Here is a 10,619-nt window from a genome sequence, read left to right on the forward strand (position 1 = left end):
CATGGCTGTTTCTCTCTGTAACAAAGTACAAAAGCTCTTTTTTTTTTCCAATTATTTTTTTTTAAAGTACAACTTGAAGTAAGAATACACTCTGCTCAGTTTCGATAAGTGTTTGCCCTCAGCTTCCCACTCACATGAAACAGGTGAAGTTCCTCAGGGCTGTGAATCAGTCCATCTGTTAAGCCTAAAATACGTACAAGTAGTTTTACTTTGTTGTTGATAATTTCAACCAACAAACACTTAATGGAGGACAGCTTCATTCATGGCATGAGTTTCTGTAAAGCGTAACTGCTTTATATTCTAGAAAAATAAAAAAGTTAACGTGGGCTGAGATGCGGTTAAATTTCCGGATATCTTATGCTCAGAGTTTTACTACCTTGTTGAGACTCAGGTAGCATTTTGCATATAATATATTAGGCTACAAAGAATTTATGTTGCTACTGTAAAGTAGATACTCGTAGAGGTTTCATCTTTTCCTGATTTTAAGCCACAAAATAAGCTATAGGAAAAATGCAGATTTTTTTTTAAGTTGATATTTGGGCTAAATGCAGTGAATATATACTGGTTTCTACTTTCCACTGTGCTCTCGAGATTCTGATCTCTTAGGTTTATCTTAATTAAATCCAGCATTAAACCGAGCCCATCGGTTTCTGGTGCACCGTATGGAGGGGAGCGGTGGAACGTGCAGTTAAAAACAAGCATGTTACAAGGCTGAAGCCTAATTGCAGGCTCAAGGGGACCAGAGCATCAGCGGAGCTGAGCAACCCTCTCTTCATGGTAGGACGGTCAGCGTTGTGCCCTTCTCTGATGGAGGCCCCATTAGTGTTATGGTAAAAAATCACTGTTCCATAAAGTTTTAATGTGCAGGTTTTAGAAAATCTTCCCCCAAGTGTAGTGGTTCTGAAATAACATCTGGGTCTACATGGGCAACTCGGGGGTTATATAAACAAATTAATGTTACACCACAGTGACCGTGGTAACATTTAAAAGAGGGAAACTCCATAAATAGCACAAGGAAAAAATTACTTGCAGTAACTCATTGAACAAATCAGTAGAAAATTGGGTCATTTTCACTTGATTTACTCTCTCTGCTTTCCTGTGCCTCATACTCAGTGTGCTTTAAATGTCTTCCCCTCACACGTGAAGCTTTCCACCTCCAAATACCAAGGAAGAGGGTAGTCCTAACAGGTAGCATGAAGTAATTTAGCATTGCTAGTTTAGCCTTTTCAACACAAAAATCTCAGTATTCCTGCCACTGGAATACCATGGTGCAGTCCACAGTATTTAAAAAAAGAACCCTGATTTTCAGTGGCGAGGAAGTTTTAAATTTCTATGTGAAAACAGAACAGAGATGGTTTTGCAAGCATGTGGTGCAGTGGGGAAGGAATAAATGCTCTAAAACCAGGCTTGAAAGGGATTCAGACCCTCTCCTGTTTCAGCTGTCAGGCAGTGAAGCTGCCAAGCGCTCCGGCCTGCTCCGTCAGGGCAGGGTATTGCCCGTATACACACGCCGGCGAGGCACTGGTAAGAGTGATGCTGTATTGATTCGGTTAAGTGAAGTCCCCCAAATGTCCAAAATAATTCATATCAAAGGAAAAAAAACAAAAAAGAATCATAGAATGGCCTAGGTTGGAAGGGACCTTTCAGATCATCAAGTCCAAACATCAGCCTAACATTGACAAAACCACCACTAAACCATGTCCCTCAGCACCATGTCTACCCATCTTTTAAATACCTCCAGGGGTGGGGACTCAACCACTTCCCTGGGCAGCCTCTTCCAATGTTTGATAACCCTTTGGGTGTAGAAATTTTTCCTAATATCCAGTTTAAACCTCCTGTGGCGCAACTTGAGGCCATTTCCTCTTGTCCTATCACTTGTTACTTGGGAGAATAAATTGACCCCCAATTCTGTACAATCTCCAGAATCTTGTTACTTGGGAGGCTGCAGAAGTCATCATTAGCTGAAAGGAAGCAACAGGAATGGCTAAATCCAGCTGGAGTGACTGAATTTGGTGAGGCTGGAGAGTTACCCAAGCAGTGAAAACCCTGGCTGTGTGGAGGGAGGAGGCAGGAGAAAAGGCTGAGCCTGCAAACAGGGCGCTTGTCCACCTCAGGGCTTGGTGTCCATCTCTACGTGTCCCTGTGGTGTCTCCTAAAGGTCGTGCCTGAGCGATGCTGTGAGCGGGGCTGTTGCTAGGGGCAGAGGCAGGGAGGGCAGCAGCCCATCATCGGAGACAAAACAGGCCCTGCTCGAGGGTTTCCCCGTGCCGGGGAATTCCCCAGCCGGGCTGCGCACACAGCTCTGCCAAACAACCCCTGGCACCTACAGCAGGGTCTCACCATTTACCTTCTCCTTCAAGCAACCTTAGAGTCAGTCCCAGGTTTCTCCATATAAAGACCCGAGGATCGATGTCTTTCTAGCACATGTCACAACAGGGGCATCTCTAGCTGTCAGGGTCCGTGGTTTTGCCATCAGCCCCGTGTGTACCCTTCTTCAAGTCTCATGCAAATGCGTTTTCTGAGCTCTTCCTTTCGGCACATCTCTGAGGTCTTGGCCTGTCACCTCAAGAAGTTCCAGAAGTGTAGCGAGTTTCAAAGAGCTTCCCAGCAGCTCGGGCTTCACTGAAAACCCAAAACGTCGCTCTGGGTTTCTGGGTTCTCAGACTGCTGAGGGGAAAAAAACAAAGTACTGTTGGACGCAGTCTGGGTTTGATGACAGCGCGATCCTTCCCAGCTCTCTCTCTGGCACTTTTTCTTCCTTTTTCTCAAGGCTGCGCTGCAACCTTCTTGTGAAACCCCTGTGGTTTACTAGAGGAGTGCAATGGCACCGCCAGAGCTTTAGCATTGCATAAGCATGAGTGAAGAGGCTGAGAGCGTGCCTTCGCTGTGTGAGGAGTAATGAAATTACCTTTCCCCAATCTTTTATCCCAAAAACGTCGCCAAAGGGCGGGCCGTCAGAGAGGATATTCCTCTGCATAGTTATTGCAGGTTGAAACAGGTTGAATAAATACATTTATCATATTGGTGCGACGCTACCTAGAGCTCTGGGGGCTCTTCACACTGTCACAGTGTCAGACACAGCGATGGTGACAGTGGCAAGAGCTTTTGCGAGAGGCAGTATTATGATCTGACAGCAAAACCCGTCCTAAGGTATTCATTAAACTGTTCCAGGCACCGGGACAGCCTGTGATTATGTCAAACAGAGGAGCAAATTGTACGCTTTGCTTTCTGGTGTACGCGAACTTAATCTGAAAGTCTGCCTAGGAAGGTGAAACACGGGCAGCTTCACTCAGGAGAGCTCCAAACTCTTAAGCCCATCACCCCGGAGGGTCGCTCCGGAGGGGGACTGCCCATGCCAAACATCCATGCCGGTACGGGGATGATTTCTGTGGGTTCCCTTGGACCTCAGAGCCTTTGGATGCTGGCAGCAGATGCAGTGTTATCTGCAGCCCGGGCTCAGACCTGTGCTTCTGAAAAGCGACCGCCCCTAAACGGGAAGCTGGAGTTCCCCGGGCTGCGTCTCCGCGGGGAACCCCGGGGCTGCGGCTCCTGCTGCAGGAGAAACTGCACCCTGGGAAGTGCTTTCGGTCCTGGGTTTTGAGGCCGAGAAGCCCAGTTCTCCCCAGAAAAGCAAGTCTCGTGGTGGTGGTTCACCTAATACAGAAACGACCAGCTAGGGTGTTCATCAACCCTGCCTGGAAGAGGGGCTGTTAAGAGTCAGGTTTGAGAAGCACCTCTCTGGTCATGGGACATCTCCTCCAAGCAAGTTCTCCTGATGGCTGAGGAAGGAGCCGAGTAGTGGGAGCAGGACAGAGCACGGGGCCAACGGGGCCGCGTTCAGGCTGCAGAGCTGAGCGCCGTGGTGCCTGGATTGCAGCTTCTGCGAGAGACACTCTTTGTGTCCACTTTGGCTCTTGCTGCCAAGTTGTGTGACGTTAATGGCAGTCTTTTGACTCTTTTATGCAGCTTGTAAAGAGCATTGTCTGAAAAAAAAAAAAAAGAGGAGCTTTCATCTAAAAATAAATCTGTAGTCTTTGCAGTTAAAAAAAAAAAAACACAACACAAAACCAAACAAAAACAGCTGACACAGAAACAAGACCTGGATGCATTATAATAGTTCAGAAATCAGATAAGAATGTCCAAAATGTAACTATTTCGCAATTGCTTGGTAGGCAGGTCCGCCTCATGTTTTGGCCTGAGGCGCAGAGATGAAGAAAGGCTGACGTGATTTTTCAGCATTTGGGATTGACCACGCTGCTTGTCTCTGCTGCTGCTCTGGTTTATCAGCTTTGCTTGAAGAACGGGGGGCAATTATTATAGATAAATTAAAGCAGGAAACAGTCTGACTTCTTGCGCGTTTATTTTCTCTGTTAATGAGAAAAATGACCTAACCCAAAAGTATTGTCACTTGTTATAAAAATTCAAAGCGGAGAAATCATTCCGTCTCTTGGCAAGTAGAAAACCAGTTCGCAAATGGAAGCGGTGGCCGCAGAATCAAGGTCTGCCAAGAAGAAATCCAATTTGGCCGATTTGGCAAAATTAACACGGTATGGTTAGCTGAAAGAAAAATGAGCTATGCCAGCACAGAAGACTCAGAAAACCCTAGAAGATTCATGAGCTCAACTCAGCCCAGAGGAGGAACCAGCGATGAGCAGCTGTTCGGCAGCTCTGAACCATGAGAGAAGTGAACCCAAGTATTTGCCCAGCTCAGAGCACGTGGGCAGACATGACAAGCAGTGGGGATTAGCGACCTGGGGAAACTGCCAGGAGAAGAAATTGCAAGGAGCGGTGCGTCCCCGCCCAGAAGTCAACTGCTTGGGTGAGAAAAAAAGAAAGAGCCAGAATTTACAGATCATGGTTTATAGGTATTCGATCTTGCAGAAAGTTCATGAGTTTTAAGAGAGAAAGAAAAAGCAGATCATCGCGCCCAGGCTAGTGCAGGTGTTTGAGGGAATGCCTGGGAGCGGACCTGGATTACTGCTCAGGTTTGCTGATGCTAAAGGTGCTGCCGCCTTGCACAGCAGGACCATCGTGAGCAAAGATGAATGGCATAATCCATGGCAATTCACAATAACTTAGATAAAGGAATATTAAGAAAAGCTCAGATTCCTGCTGGAGTCCAGGCTGTATTAGGCAAACACTGCCTCTTCCTTTCCTCTCCCCATCTGCAATGTGAGTTTTGTATTGCCTTTCGGGCCGCGCAGGGAACTTTTTATTTTTCGTTTACGCAAGAAGAGTGATCAGAAGACCTTGGTGACAGGTGTCAGGTCATGATTTTGAGACTGCACGCCGAGCGGCAATGCTAGGATCCTCACCAGCGGTATCATTTTCCACGGTTTATTGCAGAGGAAGCAAATACCCAAGCTGCTCCGTGCTGGCCACAGCAGGACTCCCAAGCACGGTAGCACACCAGGCAAACTGCACTTTTGGGAAAAACACGACAGATGCTTCAGCTGGTAGGCCTGGGAGCCAGCTGTCCTGTGTTGGGGGTAAAGAGTAACTGGCCAATGTGACCCGAATAGGCAGCAGGGCGGTACCGGGTACCCTCTTCACAGCATCTGAAACACTTCAAGCTCCCCATGGGTCTCTGAAGACAGACAGGGGAAGGAGGTAGCACAGCCGGCGGCCAGCCCCCATCTGTGCAGGCTAGCACCTGTGCTGCCCTTTCCTGGTTAGTTTTTCATTAAAAACGGGTCAAAATGAGTCAGTGGCCTGAGGCGGTGACACAGCTGCTGAGGTGTGATAACTGTTAGCTTTCTGGTCATAAGAGAAAATAGCAATGCTGCAGTTTGCTGCTTGCACTATAAAATGTATTTGCTAAGACCATTGGGGGTTAACACAAAGAGCACTGAACAGACAATGTATGTAAGAGTATACAGGAGAAGTTTTGAAGTCATGACTTCTTGCTGATGCCTGGTTATTCTCGCTGAACGCTTACTTCGTACCACGGATGCCACGAGCCCCAGATCCTTTCCTTGTAGCCAAGGAGAGATTCCCAGGTTTCTTTTTGAGATGTCGCCTTCCTACCAGGCGCAACCCAGATTCCAATCCCAAAATCAGTGCCCTGCCATGCAGGGGGAGGTTACTACAGCGAGGTGCCCACGGGCAACGCAGCACCCTAGGAAGGGGGCTAGAGAGGAAAACAGCCAGCACAGAGGCCCCGTGCGGCACACGGCGCTGGGGTTTTATCACAGAGCAGCTCTAAACCGGTCCTGTGGGCCGAGTGCGCACTGGTGGTCAAGGTGATCTTCTGGCTACGTTTTCCCTGACAAGAATGCAGCTTGTATGCTCCAAAACTACGCTGCCGTGTGAGCCACGGTAAGGGGGGCAACCACAAAATTAAAATAAACTATTGGTCTAGAGATACCTGGAGATAACGGGTGCCTTACTCAGTGACGGAACTCCAGCTCAGCACCCCAGCGCTCTCTGGCTGGAAGAACTGGAGGGCTAACTGGAGCTTAAAAAAAATAAATCAAAAAAAAAAAAATCACTGCTAGACATCTGTGATTCTTCTCTTCATTTCTATGTCTGCCTGTCTCTACAGACAGCAACTGAACGCTTCTACTTTGCATGTCAACATAATTTCGCTTTGCCTTCACTTTAAAATTCATTTCGGTTTGAGCGGAGTGATTTCAGGCTGGCTGGCAAGCTACCAGCATCTCATTCTGTAGGGCACAGCCGTCCCAGCCGGGACCGTGCAAGCAGCGCCCGCCAGCTGCAGGCAGGCGCCCTGCGAATGTGGGGGGTACAGGGCTGCTCCCCCACCCCGCCGGCAGGGCTGGTTTCAAGCAGCAAAAGGCAGTGGGGAACTGGAGCGTTCCCTGGCACGGCACAGGACAGGGAACACCCAAATCCTGGCTGCCTCTCCAAAATTATCATTCTTTCCTTTCCATGGCATTTTCTATGGACTAAAACAATATGCCGTAGAATCACAGAATCATAGAATTGTCTAGGTTGGAAGGGACCTTTCAGACCATCACCTCATGTGAGAGCTGCACCCTTAGAGGTGTTGGCTCAGAGATTAGTTTAACAATAAACACTATTCTGTTAATTATGTATCTACTGTGGGTTTTCCTAAAATATCAGATGCTGCTATGTAAACACCACAGTTATCTAGATAGGTTATCTCACACCCTACCTCCACCTCCTTCCCATCCGTCTCAGTCTTGTGAGGCACCCAGCGCGCACGGATGCTCTCCGTGCTCAGGACGGGGCAGCTCTGGATCCGCGATGCAGGAGTGGAGCTGCTGGGTGTAACTCCGAAAAGAAATGATGCAACTCAGTCTAAGGAATTAATGAAGTGGTAGCAAGTAGGGCAAGATTGTTTTGAAATACGAATGAATTATTATTGCACGCTAAGCCGATTATGCATCCGGGTTGAGATGAACAGAATGGGTGGGCTACGCTATCGCTGGGAGAAGCCAGGCACGCCGCCAGCCCCGTACAATGTGCGCGTTTGTGCGGCCGGTGGCAAAGCAAATCCGTCACCCTCTTCGCAGAGCCCCGTAAACGTGAGCGGGGCCTGCCAGATGGCAGGCATCCGGAAAGACGCAAGGAGAGAGCAAAGCGTAACCGCATCGTGCATGGCAGCAAGCAGGCTGGGCCCGTCCGCAGATGGAAACTTGCAAACCACATCCCTGGTGCGAGCTCAGGGGAAAACGCTGACGATGTCGGGCCCCGATTCCCCAGCCACCTCTGCGCAACTGAATGATCAGGACGACGGTCTGGATCGATCTCATCTTCCAAGGTTGCACAAATCTGGAGGAAACGGCGAGCCTGGATGGGGCTGAGCCGCTCTTGGCGTAGGGCACGCAGAAGGGCTGTAGGAAGACAAGCCGACTTACAGTGCTCATTAGCTCTGGGGCTAATTAGAGACTGGGATCATCCTCTAGATTATATCAGATTCAAATTCCGAAATCAGAAAGTACAAGGAATGCAAACATGTTCCCGCTTCCTCCTCCCACTTCCTTTGCTCCATGGGCAGCCACAGGATAAGGTATCCTCGAGCTGCCAAATGCCAATGTGGAATAGGGAGGGGGAACTTTTATGTGGCTGTTTTCTCAGTTGTGTTATGCTACTACTTCCAAAAATTGAATTCCATGAAATGAAGACAAGAATAGCTGGAAGAAAAGAAAGCTTTTTTTTTGCCTTTTTTTTTAAATTTTTTATTCTCCTACCATGTCCAGTCTGAATTTAACTAAGTTTCTTGCTTCTTTGCAAAACTTTTTGCCTTTTTTGCCTTTCAAGGCAGGCTGAGGAAACAGAGCGCAACGTGGGACTCACGTCCTCCTCCCTCACCTCACCTTCCTTGGCTCAGGAGACACGCAGGCAAGGACGAGCTGCAGCTCCCTGGGGAGAAGGTGCTTCCCTGAGACTTCTGGCTCAAGCCATGAGTGTCTGTGGAACGCGCTTTCTGAATCACTCCTCTGTGTGATAAATACGGCCAGTCTTTTAGCTCCTGGCGTCCTTAAGTTTTATCCTTATCCCATCTGAGCCCAAATACGGGAAGTCTGAGACCTCCATCTGGGTCCAACTGAAAACAGGTAGCTCAGAAAAGTGGATTTGATTTACACCAAGGGACAAACCTGTATGTCTTTTTGAAGCCAGCTACTAATAGGGGTTTTTTTGAGTCCCACCTTACTCCAGTAACAAAAAGACCTAGCAGAAACACCACGATTTGGGTGTTGGGCTGTGACATATTGTAACATCTTCTGGGCAGCAGCTCTTTAGACCACGTTGGGGTGTGTATATTCGTCAGGGATTGGCAGAAGGGTGCTGTGTAAAGGTATGAGGCTCTTCCACGCTGCTGTGATATAATGGGTTGTTAGTGACTTGTCAGTTCATGTTTTCAATTACTGTTATTACTATTATTTTAAAACTGTGGGTGTTTCTAAAACTGCTTTATATCAGATAATAAGTATACACATTCTTCAGTTACAGTAATTAGCATTCCGAGTTGGATTCTGCCACCTCGATGGCTCCGAGAGCTGGGGCTGGTTACCACATACACAAAGCTCCTAGCTCTTTTCCATAAATAGATTACAACCTCCTGGTTTTAACTCCTGATGTCCCAAAGACCATCCTTCCGGCTGCTGTCTCTTCTGTGGCTTGTTCCTGTTGTTTCTTCAGAGTTTCTCTCCCACCAAATGATCCGTCTTGCAAAGGAGTGCCTTTTTTTGACTGAAATAAAAAACGCGGTCCCTAAGCAATTCCCATCACTTGGCATGTTGCTGTGGAGCGCATTTACTGGAAGCGTCCCTAATGAACAGCTTCAGTATGAGCCCCTCCTGGGCCGCTCTTACGTTTCCTACCAATTGTGCACGCATTCCCCAGCCCTGGGAGAGGACACTTCGGATCATTGCCAGGCTACAGCATGGAGCAGCCTGAAAATGCCGTGCGCGCCCATCTAGCCGAAAACAAAGCTGGTGAGCAGTGGGGAGAGCAGGGAAAACTCTTGCTTTTAAAAACTACCTTTAAAAAAAAAATAATAAGTCTGAGTCTGACCTAAAAAGAAGGAAAGTAACAGTGCAAGTCAATAAAAGCAAAGAGAAGGGAGGATTCGACAGTGTGGCACTGCTGGATGCAACAACAGCTTAAAGTATGTTATTAAACCAGACAAATGTTTTCCTGAAAAATTCATGGTATTTCACTGGAGAAAGCTCTAGAGGGATGTTTCAAAGGAAGAAGAAACCAAAGAAAGAAAACAAAAAATCCAGACCAGCTGAAACCTTGGAAGATGGGCCACAAAGACTTGCATTGAACCGAGGAAAAGAGATTGGATTATCTAATAGAAGTGACCAAATTAATTTCTTTTAAAGCCTCGTTAGGAGGCTCCATATGCATTTTATGGTCCATCTCCCGGCTAGGGAATATAATTTTCTCAGAGAGAATCAAAATCTGCCTTTGTAATGACTGGGAGATGCTTAGAGCCCTCAAACTGTGGCACACTCAACTGTAGTTCATTAGGTAAAACTGTTGCCCCCTCACCAGACTACACATGCATATCATTCAGAAGCTACAGCCTGTTTACCTTGTGAACTACCCAGCATTTTGCTGCTCTCCTATTGCCAGATGAAGCATCTCAGATGGTTTTCTTACTCTATGAAAGTAAAGGAGCTGCTGGCAGATATTCCTTACGACAAGTCATCAGGTTTGACACTCACTTCACACCTTGGGTTTGCCACCAACCAAGTCTCTTCCCCTTCCAGGCTTACTGCAAAGCCTGGGGTTTTTCCCACAGCTGATACGGGGTTTTCTATCTGTGCAACAGCTGAAATGGCTCAAACAGCAAATGCATCCTCCATTTAACACCCAGAGTGGGGAGAGGTGCAGTGGCCATACTGGAGCTCAGGACAGAACCATGCCTGTTGATCCCTGCCTGGGTGTATTTGCACATGGGACATCTTGCTCTGACTGTGAGATGGAGCTGCAAACTGGTATGTGACTTTACTGAAGGTGCAGAAAGAGCAAAACTTACTTTTTATTAAATGGACAAGGCTAGAACATACTGGGTTTATTTTTAAGGAAAACATGTACAAATTCTCCTATTTCTAGCACGCTTATTTGATTTCTAGCAGGTCTATTTGTAGTGTTTCCACCAGCACTAGGAGACAGCTCCC

The 10,619-nt window shown here is 47.4% G+C and overlaps 1 protein-coding gene across 2 annotated transcripts in view; it reads left to right on the plus strand.

The window, feature by feature from the left end:
• LYN (LYN proto-oncogene, Src family tyrosine kinase) overlaps nucleotides 1–10,619 on the plus strand; it is an 86,423-nt gene that overhangs the window by 1,958 nt on the left and 73,846 nt on the right. The gene's annotated exons all lie outside the window — the stretch shown is intronic.

Source organism: Chroicocephalus ridibundus, chromosome 2 (genome assembly GCF_963924245.1).
Source record: "Chroicocephalus ridibundus chromosome 2, bChrRid1.1, whole genome shotgun sequence".
NCBI classification, from domain to species: Eukaryota; Metazoa; Chordata; class Aves; order Charadriiformes; family Laridae; genus Chroicocephalus; species Chroicocephalus ridibundus.